The following is a 12,610-nucleotide window of genomic DNA, read 5'->3' on the forward strand; positions in this document are numbered from 1 at the left end:
GGCTGGAGTGCAGTGGCGCGATCTCAGCTCACGGCAAGCTCCGCCTCGTGGGTTCACACCATTCTCCTGCCTCAGCCTCCCGAGTAGCTGGGACTACAGGCGCCCGCCACCATGCCCGGCTAATGTTTTGTATTTTTAGTAGAGATGCGGTTTCACCGTGTTAACCAGGATGGTCTCGATCTCCTGACCTTGTGATCTACCCGCCTCGGCCTCCCAAAGTGCTGGAATTACAGGCGTGAGCCATCGCTCCCGGCCTATCCTTTGTGTTTCTTATGTGTGGCACTGTTGTCTGTAGTATGTAATCCTATGAATGGAATTGCTGAGTCACAGGATGAAAGCATCCATAATTTTATTAGATTATGCCAAATTTCCCTCCATACATTTTGTACCACAGTGGTGAGTTCCTGTTTCCCCAGATCCTTACAAATGGAGTGTGTTTTTATTCTTTTGGATTTTGCTAGTCTGGATGGATGAGAAATAATATTTCAGTATGATTTTAATATGCTTTACTATTATGAGCAAAATTGAGCATCTTTTTATATGTCTGTGAGACTTGTGAATTTTTTTTTCCCTGTGAACTATTTGTTGATATTTTCTCTCTTTATACAAACTCTTTAGGGAGATTGCCTGTTTGTCTGTAATATTAATTGCAAATGTTTTTCACAGTTTATCGTTTTATTTTTTACTTTGTTTTGATGGTTTTTGTTTTCAAATCACATTTGAGGTATGCTTTTAATACAGTAAAAATCACTCTTTTCAGGTGGCATGAATTTAAAAAAATGTATAACCACCATCATTATCAAGATACAGACTATTTCCATCAACCTGAAATTGTCCTCATACCTCTTTGTGGTCAGCTTCCTCTTCCATCCCTAATTCTTTGCTATCATTGATCTGATTTCTGTTTTTTCTTTGTTAACATGCCGTAAATGGAATGTTATGTATGGAACGTAGCATTTTCTGTCTGGCTTCTTTCACTTATCTTAATGCTTTGAGATTCAACTGTTATTGCATGTATCAGTATTTCTTTTTGTTTGTTTGTTTTTGAGACGGAGTCTCGCTCTGTCACCCAGGCTGAAGTGCAGTTGGTGCGATCTTGGCTTACCACAGCCTCCACCTCCCGGGTTCAAGCGATTATCCTGCCTCAGCCTCCTGAGTAGCTGGGACTACAGGCGCCTGCCACCACGCCCGATTATTTTTTGTATTTTTAGTAGAGACAGGGTTTCACTGTGTTGGCCAGGCTGGTCTCGAACTCCTGACCTCGTGATCCTTCTGCCTCGGCCTCCCAAAGTGCTGGGATTACAGGCGTGAGCCACCGTGCCCGGTGCGTGTATCAGTATTTCTTTTTATTGTTGAGTAACATTTTGTCATATGGATGTACTTACCCGTTTACCAGTTGATGTTTGTTTTGGTTATTTCCAGTTTGGAGCTACGATGAACTAAGCTGCTTTAAACATTTCTACTATAAAGGTCTTTGGAGATTTTTCCATGGAATAAGTTTTTATGTTTATTTAGTAGAGTTTATCAGTCTTTCTTTGATTGTTTCTGGATTTTGAGACACAGTTTGAAATATGTTAAAGGAATTCACCATTTTTTTCCATCTAGGACTTATATGGTCTGATTTTTTAATACGCAGACCCTTTCTTTCTTCCTTCCTTTTTTTTTTTTTTTTTTGTAGAGATGAGGGTCTTACTATGTTGCCCAGGCTGGTCTCAAACCCCTGGGCCCAAGTTCCCACCTCAGCCTCCCAAAGTGTTGGGGTTACAGGCTGAGCCACTGCACCTCGCCTATATGCTGATCTTTGATCTACTTGCACTTTTTCCTGGCGTGAGGCATGAATGAATTTTCTTTTTTTTCTATTTATTTATTTTTTTATATATTTATATTCTTTTATTATACTTTAAGTTCTAGGGTACATGTGTACAACGTGCAGGTTTGTTACATATGTATAAATGTGCCATGTTGGTGTGCTGCACCCATTAACTCATCATTTACATTAGGTATATCTCCTAATGCTATCCCTCCCCACTCCCCCAACCCCACAACAGGCCCCAATGTGTGATGTTCCCCTTCCTGTGTCCAAGTGTTCTCATTGTTCAGTTCCCACCTATGAGTGAGAACATGCGGTGTTTGGTTTTTTGTCCTTGCAATAGTTTGCTGAGAATGATGGTTTCCAGCTTCATCCATGTCCCTACAAAGGACATGGACTCATCATTTTTTATGGCTGCATAGTATTCCGCGGTGTATATGTGCCACATTTTCTTAATCCAATCTATCATTGTTGGACATTTGGGTTGGTTCCAAGTCTTTGCTATTGTGAATAGTGCCACAATAAACATACATGTGCATGTGTCTTTCTTTATAGCAGCATGACTTACAGTCCTTTGGGTATATACCCAGTAATGGGATGGCTGGGTCAAATGGTATTTCTAGTTCTAGATCCCTGAGGAATCGCCATACTGTCTTCCACAATGGTTGAACTAGTTTACAGTCCCACCAACTGTGTAAAAGTGTTTCTATTTCTCCACATTGTCTCCAGCACCTGTTGTTTCCTGACTTTTTAATGATCGCCATTCTAACTGGTATGAGATGGTATCTCATTGTGGTTTTGATTTGTATTTCTCTGATGGCCAGTGATGATGAGCATTTTTTCCTGTGTCTGTTGACTGCATAAATGCCTTCTTTTGAGAAGTGTCTGTTCATATCCTTCGCCCACTTGTTAATGGGGTTGTTTGTTTTTTTCTTGTAAATTTGTTTGAGTTCTTTGTAGATTCTGGATATTAGCCCTCTGTCAGATGAGTAGATTGCAAAAATTTTCTCCCATTCTGTAGGTTGCCTGTTCACTCTGATGGTAGTTTCTTTTGCTGTGCAGAAGCTTTTTAGTTTAATTAGATCCCATTTGTCAATTTTGGCTTTTGTTGCCATTGCTTTTCGTGTTTTAGAAATGAAGTCCTTGCCCATGCCTATGTCCTGAAATGGTATTGCCTAGGTTTTCTTCTAGGGTTTTTATGGTTTTAGGTCTAACATTTAAGTCTTTAATCCATCTTGAATTTATTTTTGTATAAGGTGTAAGAAAGGGATCCAGTTTCAGCTTTCTACGTATGGCTAGCCAGTTTTCCCAGCACCATTTGTTAAATAGGGAATCCTTTCCCCATTTCTTTTGTCAGGTTTGTCAAAGACCAGGTGGTTGTAGATCTGTGGTATTATTTCTGAGGGCTTTGTTCTGTTCCATTGGTCTATATCTCTGTTTTGGTACCAGTACCATGCTGTTTTGGTTACTGTAGCCTTGTAGTGTAGTTTGAAGTCAGGTAGCGTGATGCCTCCAGCTTTGTTCTTTTGGCTTAGGAATGACTTGGCAATGTGAGCTCTTTTTTGGTTCCATATGAACTTTAAAGTAGTTTTTTCCAGTTCTGTGAAGAAAGTCATTGGTAGCTTGATGGGGATGGCATTGAATCTATAAATTACCTTGGGCAGTATGGCCATTTTCACGATATTGATTCTTCCTACCCATGAGCATGGAATGTTCTTCCATTTGTTTGTATCCTCTTTTATTTCATTGAGCAGTGGTTTGTAGTTCTCCTTGAAGAGGTCCTTCACATCCCTTGCAAGTTGGATTCCTAGGTATTTTATTCTCTTTGAAGCAATTGTGAATGGGCGTTCACCCATGATTTGGCTCTCTGTTTGTCTGTTATTGGTGTATAAGAATGCTTGTGATTTTTGCACATTGATTTTGTATCCTGAGACTTTGCTGAAGTTGCTTATCAGCTTAAGGAGATTTTGGGCTGAGACAGTGGGGTTTTCTAGATATACAATCATGTCGTCTGCAAACAGGGACAATTTGACTTCCTCTTTTCCTAATTGAATACCCTTTATTTCTTTCCCCTGCCTGATTTCCCTGGCCAGAACTACCAACACCATGTTGAATAGGAGTGGTGAGAGAGGGCATCCCTGTCTTGTGCCAGTTTCCAAAGGGAATGCTTCCAGTTTTTGCCCATTCAGTATGATATTGGCTGTGGGTTTGTCATAAATAGCTGTTATTATTTTGAGATACGTCCCATCAATACCTAATTTATTGAGAGTTTTTAGCATGAAGGGCTGTTGAATTTTATCAGAGGCCTTTTCTGCATCTATTGAGATAAACATGTGGTTTTTGTCTTTGGTTCTGTTTATATGCTGGATTATGTTTATTGATTTGCATATGTTGAATCAGCCTTGCATCCCAGGGATGAAGCCCACTTGATCATGGTGATAAGCTTTTTGATGTGCTGCTGGATTCGGTTTGCCAGTATTTTATTGAGGACTTTTGCATTGATGTTCATCAGGGATATTTGTCTAAAATTCTCTTTTTTTGTTGTGTCTCTGCCCGGCTTTGGTATCAGGATGATGCTGGCTTCATAAAATGAGTTAGGGAGGATTCCCTCTTTTTCTATTGATTGGAATAGTTTCAGAAGGAATGGTACCAGCTCCTCCTTGTACCTCTGGTAGAATTCGGCTGTGAATCCGTCTGGTCCTGGACTTTTTTGGTTGGTAAGCTATTAAGTATTGCCTCAATTTCAGAGCCTGTTATTGGTCTATTCAGAGCTTCAACTTCTTCTTTCAAATGGCCACCCACTGGTTCCTAAATCATTTATTCCTAAATCAATATTTTTAATCTGATTTGAGAAGTTCTATTTTATAATTATTTATATTTAATTAGTATTAAATATTATAATATTCAATTAAAGTTATGAATTAAAAATCTATTTTCCCTTAAACTTTCAACACACAACTTACAAACCTAGTAAATTCAATTATAAATCAAATAATTTTGTGTTAAAACTTAAAACTCTCATTTTCATTGTACTTTGATTGTTTATACATTTGACAAATTAAAATCTCAAACATTTATGCACTGTTCACAAACTTAAACTGTCTTAAACATATAAATTAAAGACACAAAACTTATACATCTAGCAATTTAATTCTCTGAAATTTTTGTTTTGTTTTGTTGAGACAGGGTCTTGCTTTGTCACCCAGGCTAGAATGCTGTTGCAGGAATACCACTCACTGCTGCCTTGACCTTCGGGGTTCAAGCAGTCCCCTTGTCTCAGCCCCAGTACAAGCTGGGACTACAGGCATGTGCTACCATGCCTGGCTAATTTTTGTATTTTTTGTGGAGATGGTATTTCGCCATGTTGCCCAGGGTGGTCTCAAACTCCTGATCTCAAGCAGTCTACCCACCACAGCCTCCCAAAGTGCTGGGATTACAAGCATGAGCCACCATGCCCGGCCAAATTATTATTATTATTATTATTTTTTTTGAAATGGAGTCTTGTTCTGTTGCCCAGGCTGGAGTGCAGTGGTGCAATCTCCACTGACTGCAACCACTGACTCCCAGGTTCAAGTGATTCTTATGCCTCAGCCTCCCGAGTAGCTGAGATTACAGGCGTGCACCACCACATCTGGCTAATTTTTGTGTTTTTAGTAGAGACGGGGTTTCACCATGTTGGCCAGGCTGGTCTCAAACTCCAGACCTCAAGTGGGATCCAGCCACCTCGGCCTCTTAAAGGCATGAGCCACCACACCAGGCTCAAATTATCTTAAATTTATATACCCCTTATAAACTTGAGTAAATTCTGTTAAGCATTTCGGTCTATAATCATGAATTGAATATATTTAATTTTCTCAAGCATTACCAAAATCTAAAGACGCATAATTAGAATTCTACCAAGATCAAACAAAGTTGTTTTTTTTTTTCTTTTTTGAGACAGGGTCACCCTCTGTTGCCCAGGCTGGAGTGCAGTGGCACAATTAACAGCTCACTGTAACCTTGACTTTCCAGGCTCAAGCAAGCCTCCCACCTCAGCCTCCGTAGTAGCTGGGACTACAGCTGGAGGCCACCACACTCACAAATTAAAAAAAAAAAAAAAAAAAAAAAAATTCAGGCCAGGCATGGTGGCTCATGCCTGTAATCCCAGCACTCTGGGAGGCTGAGGCGGGTGGATCACGAGGCCAGGAGATTGAGACCATCCTGGCTAACGCGGTGAAACCCCATCTCTACTAAAAATACAAAAAATTAGCCGGGCGTGGTGGCACATGCCTGTAGTCCCAGCTACTCAGTAGGCTGAGACAGGAGAATCACCTGAACCCAGGAGGCGGAGGTTGCAGTGAGCCAAGATCACGCCACCACACTCCAGTCTGGGTGACAGAGACTCTGTCTCAGAAAAATAAAAAATAAAAATAAAATAAAATTGATAAATTGGACTTTGTCAAAATTAAAAACTTTTGCTCTGTGAAGACCCTGCTAAGAGATGGAACAGAATAGCAGAAAATATTTGTAAACCACATATCTAACAGAGGATTAGTATTTACAATATATAAACAAACAATCTTGTTAGAAAATGGACAAAAGACATTAAGAGGTATTTCACCGAGGAGGATATATGAATGGCAGATAAATGCATGAAAAGATGTTGAACAATTAAAATCACAGTGAGACAGCACTACTCACCTATCAGAATGGCTAAAATAAAATAGTGACACTACCAAATGCTGGTGAGGACCCAGAGAAGCTGGATCATTCATATACTGCTGACAGGAATGTAAAATGCCCATTACCATTTTAAGTGCCAACATTTTGACAGTGGCAAAAAAAACTAAATATTCAGCTACCATATGGCCCAGCAATTGCACTCCTGGGCATTTATCCCAGAGAAATGCAGACTTATATTCATACGAAAACCTACACACAAATGTTTATAAAAACTTTATTTGGGGCCGGGTGCAGTGGCTCACACCTGTAATATCAACACTTTGGAAGGCTGAGGTGGGAGGACTGTTTGAGCCCAGGAGCTCGAGACCAGCCTGGGCAACATAGTGAGATGCTATCTCTATTTAAAGAAAAAATATATATATCTGTAATAGGCAGAAACTGGAAACAACTCAGAAACCTGAGCATCAAGGTAGCAGTTTGGAAGAAAATCCAGAAGCTAGAGAAGAGTGTACTTTTAACCTAGGCTGTAAATAGTTATGGGAGGGCATAGTGTGAGCCTGACATGTTTACAGCATCCTCAGAGTTGAAATCAAAAGGAAGCCATCTCTATGTAATTGCAGCACCAGCTTAAGAGCCCAGCACCTCATTACTGTTATCACCCATGCTCTTGATGTCACAGAGGACAATATTCCGTGTGAAACACTGCAGACATTCATTTAGGATGTGATTCAGAACACTCAGATCCTGAAGACAGATAACTTTTAGGAGAACTTTCGTCTGTTTATTCCACTTACATTTTCCTTTTTTAGATATATTCACGGGTAACATAGATTTGTCATATTAAAATTAATATAATGTTACTATAACTTGTAAAATGAATGAATTAGTATAATTACTAACAATAATGTTCTAAAATACATGCCTAATGACGAATTAAAGAGCTCTTTCAGTAACTCTGAAATAAGTGATGAAAACCATTGTCTTAATTTCCTGGCTCCCCTCATAGTCCAAAATGGCTGCAGCAATTCCAGCAATTGCATCAACACACAAAAATTGTCAGTTCCCCAAAAGGAGCTGTGTTTTCTTGTGTCTCTTTTTACAAGTGATAAAATCATGGCCGGGTGAGGCGGCTCACGCCTCTAATCTCAGCACTTTGGTAGGCCGAGGCGGGCAGATCACCTGAGGTCAGGAGTTTGAGACCAGCCTGGCCAACATGGTAAAACCCCGTCTCTACTAAAAATATAAAAAATTAGCCAGGCATGGTGGTGAGCGCCTGTGATCCCAGCTACTCAGGAGGCTGAGGCAAGAGAATTGCTTGAACCCAGGAGGTGGAGATTTTGGTGAGTAGAGATCACGCCACTGAACTCCAGCCTGAGTGACAGAGCAAGACTCCATCTCAAAAGAAAAAAAGAAAAAAGAGCAAACAAAAAACAAGTGATAAAATCTTTCTCAGAGTCCCAGCAGACCTCTGGTATCTCATTGGCTAAAACTTTATCACTTGCCTATGCCCATACCAATTGCTGGTAGGGGGAAAAAAAATCTACCCAGAAATGACTTAAACCGATTAGGCTTGCCTCCTAGAGCTACTGATGAGGCCTATACTCTGAGCACAAGCTATGTGAGAGGATACTGGAGAAATGGAAGGGCAGGTGGGCAAATGAATGCTCTGTGGCAAACAGGATCTGCCACAGATTCCCAATCACATCCACTCTGTTTGAAGATAATTAATTTAACTTTTTTTTCTTGAGATAAGGTCTCATTTTTTCACCCACGCTAGAGTGCAGTGGTACAATCATGGCTCACCACGGCCTCAACCTCCTGGGCTCAAGTGATCCTCCCACCTCAGCACAGACACGCACCACCAACCCCAACTAATTTTTTTTGTTTTTAATTTTTTGTAGAGACAGGGCCTCACTGTGTTGACTAGGCTTGTTTTGAACTCCTGGGCCCAAGTGATCCTCCTGCCTTGCCCTCCCAAAGTGCTGGGATTGCAGACATGAGCCACTGCACCTGGCCCAAGTATCCAATTCTTTTTTTTTTTTTTTTGGAGATGAAGTCTGGCTATTGTCCCCAGCTGGAGTGCAATGACGCGATCTTGGCCCACTGCAACCTCCGCCTCCTGAGTTCAAGTGATTCTTCTGCTTCAGCCTCCCAAGTAGCTGGGATTACAGGCTCCTGCCACCATGCCCAGCTAATTTTTGTATTTTTAGTAGAGACTGGGTTTCACCATGTTGGACAGGCCTGTCTCAGTTGAACTCCTGACCTCAGGTGATCTGCCTGCCTCGGCCTCCCAAAGTGCTAGGATTACAGGCATGAGCCACCGTGCCCGGCCTACCAAGTATGCAATTTTTAACAATTACTAGTAATTAGGAAAATCAAATACCAGGTCCGACTGAAAGCTGAAATAATTATCTTTGAAGATTATGATTAGGAAAATAGATCTCGATGAAGTATAGCTATTATTGAATACTATTAGACAGCTGATGAAAAAAATATGATTCTGACCTCCTGGCTTTTGGGGCTGAATTTATCACTATAAATATGAAGGATTGACCAGTAAGTGACCAGCAAGTGAACAGAGGGAGAGAGAAGGAGGGAAGTCCTGCCCCTATGGAGCATACTCTGTGTCTGGCATCGTGCAGGGCACTTTGGATATTCTCTCATGTCATCCCACCAAAATTCAGTGGGATGAGTATCATCCCACTGCCTCAGCCTCCCAAAGTGGTTGCAGGTGTGAGCCACCACGCCCAGCTCGATTCTGATTTTTTTATTATCATAATTTAGCTATGACAACCATCCTCATTAAAAAATATTGTGGCCAGGCGTGGTGGCTCACGCCTGTAATTCCAGCACTTTGGGAGGCTGAGGCGGGAGGATCACGAGGTCAGCAGTTCGAGACCAGCCTGGCCAACATGGTGAAACCCCGTCTCTACTAAAAATACAAAAATTAGCCAGGCATGGTGGCGTGCGCCTGTAATCCCAGCTACTCAAGAGGTTGAGGTAGTAGAACAGCTTGAACCTGGGAGGCAGAGGTTGCAGTGAGCCGAGATCCTGCCACTGCACTCCAGCCTGGGACAGAGCAAGACTCTGTCTCAAAAAAAAAAAAAAAAAAATGTTGTGTACCTTGTCAATAAATTCGTTAGGAAAAATTCTTCCAAGTTGGATGTCTTGGTCAAAGGGTATGGATACCTGAAAGGCTTATGATAGCTATTGCCAAACCAGTTGACACTCCTCTCAATGATTTTTTTAAAGGGCTTCCATTTTTCCCTGTCCTCACCAATGCAGGGTTTTATCACTTAAAAAAATTACCAATTTGAGAAAAAATAAGTGTTAGAAAATATCTTATTATTGTGTTCGCTTTGGCAGCACATATACTAAAACTAGAACTATACAGGGAAGATTAGAATGGCCCCTGCGCAAGGATGACATGGAAATTCATGGAGTGTTCCATATTTTTAAAAAATGTCTTTAAAATTTTAGGGCAGGTGCGGTGGCTACACCTGCAATATCACCACTTTGGGAGGCCGAAGCGGGCGGATCATGAGGTCAGGAGTTTGAGACCAACATTGCCAACATGGTGAAACCCCGTCTCCACTAAAAATACAAAAATTAGCCAGGTGCAGTGGCGGGCGCCTGTAATCCCAGCTACTCAGGAGGCTGAGGCAGGAGAATTGCTTGAACCCGGGAGGCAGAGGGTGCAGTGAGCTGAGATCGCGCCACTGCACTCCAGCCTAGGGACAGAGCAAGACTCCATCTCAAAAAAAAAAAAAAAAAAGTCTTTAAAATTTTAAATGTGTCTATTCGGCTGGGCACAGTGGCTCATGACTATAATCCCAGCACATTGGGAGGCTGAGGTGGGCAGATCACTTGAGCCCAGGAGTTTGAGACCAGCCTGGGCAATTTGGTGAAACCCCATCACTACCAAAAAAATACAAAAATTAGCCTTGGGGTGGTGGCACGCGCCTGTGGTCCCAGCTACTCAGGAGGCTGAGATGAGAGAATCACTTGAGTCCAGGAAGTCGAGGCTGCAGTGAGCTAGGGTCGTACCACTGCACTCCAGCCTGGATGACAGAACAAGACCCCGTTTCAAAAAAAAAAGGAAGAAGAAAATAGCTATTAATTCTGTTTTAATAAGTACAATACATGGAACATAATTGAATCTTGCAGTTAAGTTGTGATTATGAACATTAGTTTTCTGTGTACTGCTCTGTAGAGTGGTCTAATGGGTTGTAGTGTGAAGGTTATACGTAAAGAAAAGCATCAGGCCTCCAAAGGAACTCTGTGTTTATGAGTTAGCAGTGAGGAGACTTGGATTCTGGTCCTAGCTAGCCGTGTTTCCTTAAGCAAGTGTTATATTCTCAGTAATTTACTTTAAATACCTCGGAAGGGCCAGTGGGAAGCTTATCTGTGTGTGCGACTTAACTTGAATGTGTGCCATGGAGAGCGTCCCTCCAGTGGCCATTGTGGCAAGCACTGCAGATGTTGCCTTCTAAATCAGTACCAGAGGGTTCATTAGTTAGTATAAGGAATGTCGAAATAATTTTTCCTTGATGAAATAAATGGTACGCAAGATATGAGGCCAACAGATTGTACAGGCACCTCTCTGCCTTTTTATGAACAAGTTAAGAGGCAAGCCCAGCAATGTAACATTTCTGGAGCGGTGCCCTGGGCTCGATCTCCATTTGTTCCGGAATCCCCCACTCAACCAAGGATTTTGTTGCTTGATCTGGCTGGAAGGATCACTGACTGTCATTATAACATAGGGGCCTTGCCTATTAATATTAAATAATGTTTAATGGAAAGGAAACTTGCAGTGCAGAGAGATTGCCCAGGCCTGTGTTGCTGTAAAATGCACGCCATTTCTACTGCAGTGCTTGATACCCCTCTGTTGTTAATTGAATTGTGTCCCTGCCAAATTCTAATGTTGAAGCTGGATCCCCCAATGTGACTGTATTTCCCATCTTTCTCCTCCTAGCCTTCATCGAAATGCAGACATAATTTGGTCTGTTTCTCCAATCGGTGGAAGTTTTGTCATCTTAATTACCTACCCAGCTCCATTACAGGTTTAAAAACATAATATAAGATATGTTTCAAGGGGCTTCTCATCAGGCCCATTAGTTGACACTGCCATGAAATCAACACAGCCTTTAAGTGCAGTCCATAACCATGGAAATGAAGTTTGCTTCAGATAAACCAAAATTCTCAGAGAAGACAAATGTGCCATCAGCAGATCCATTACCAAGAAGTGTCCTGTGTAATGACACTTTTTCATGCATCAAACTAAGCATAATGATGCTTTCCCTATCTCTGTCCATGTAACTGTTGCTCTCTGTGGGAAAATTATCCACTCATCTTGTCTGTCCCTGTAGACAGTGAAGGAAGGAGGAGAGCTGAGCAATTTCTTTGGAATTAGCTCCCCAAATTATGGAACGTTTATTCTCAGACATCTTCCGGAAACAGATAACCATTTGGCTCCGGGTGATTTTAACATCAATTGACCTGATGGATTTTTTTTTTTTTTTTTTGAGACAGGGTCTCACTCTGTCACCCAGGCTGGAGTACAGTGGTGCGATCTCAGCTCACTGCAGCCTCAACCTCACGGGTTCAGGGGATCCTCCCACCTCAGCCTCACAAGTAGTGGGGACTACAGAGCACACCACAATGCCCAGCTCATTTAAAAAAATTTTTTGTAGAGACGGGGTCTCACTATGTTGCCCACGCTGATCTAGAACTCCCAGGCTCAAGCAATCCTCCCACCTCAACCTCCCAAAGTGTTGGGATTACAGACGTGAGCCACTATGCCCAGCCTTTGACCTGATCTATTTTATTTTATTTTTTTTGGTGGGGGGGTGGGCGGGGGATGGAGTTTCACTCTTGTTACCCAGGCTGGAGTGCAGTGGCGCGATCTCGGCTCACTGCAACCTCCGTCTCTAGTGTTGAACCAGTTCTCCTGCCTCATCCTCCCGAGTAGCTCAAGTGATCCACCCACCTCGGCCTCCCAAAGTGCTGGGATTACAAGTGTGAGCCACTGCACCCGGCCGACCTGATCGATTTTAAAAGTTCCTTCTAGCACTATGGTTTTGTAATTTTAATCTCTAAGGAAAATGTTCTTTGATGCCCAGAGGTTAATTCTAATTT

General features: G+C 41.9%; 1 protein-coding gene and 1 non-coding gene across 7 annotated transcripts in view; both read left to right on the forward strand.

Annotated features, from left to right (window-relative positions):
• FBXO36 (F-box protein 36) overlaps window positions 1-12,610 on the forward strand; it is a 155,901-nt gene that overhangs the window by 39,451 nt on the left and 103,840 nt on the right. The gene's annotated exons all lie outside the window — the stretch shown is intronic.
• On the forward strand, window positions 9,823-9,929 carry LOC115933936 (U6 spliceosomal RNA). The gene has a single exon (XR_004069762.1). It is a non-coding gene; the product is annotated as a U6 spliceosomal RNA (small nuclear RNA).

The sequence above is a fragment of the Gorilla gorilla genome, chromosome 11 (assembly GCF_029281585.2).
Source record: "Gorilla gorilla gorilla isolate KB3781 chromosome 11, NHGRI_mGorGor1-v2.1_pri, whole genome shotgun sequence".
In the NCBI taxonomy this organism is placed as follows: Eukaryota; Metazoa; Chordata; class Mammalia; order Primates; family Hominidae; genus Gorilla; species Gorilla gorilla.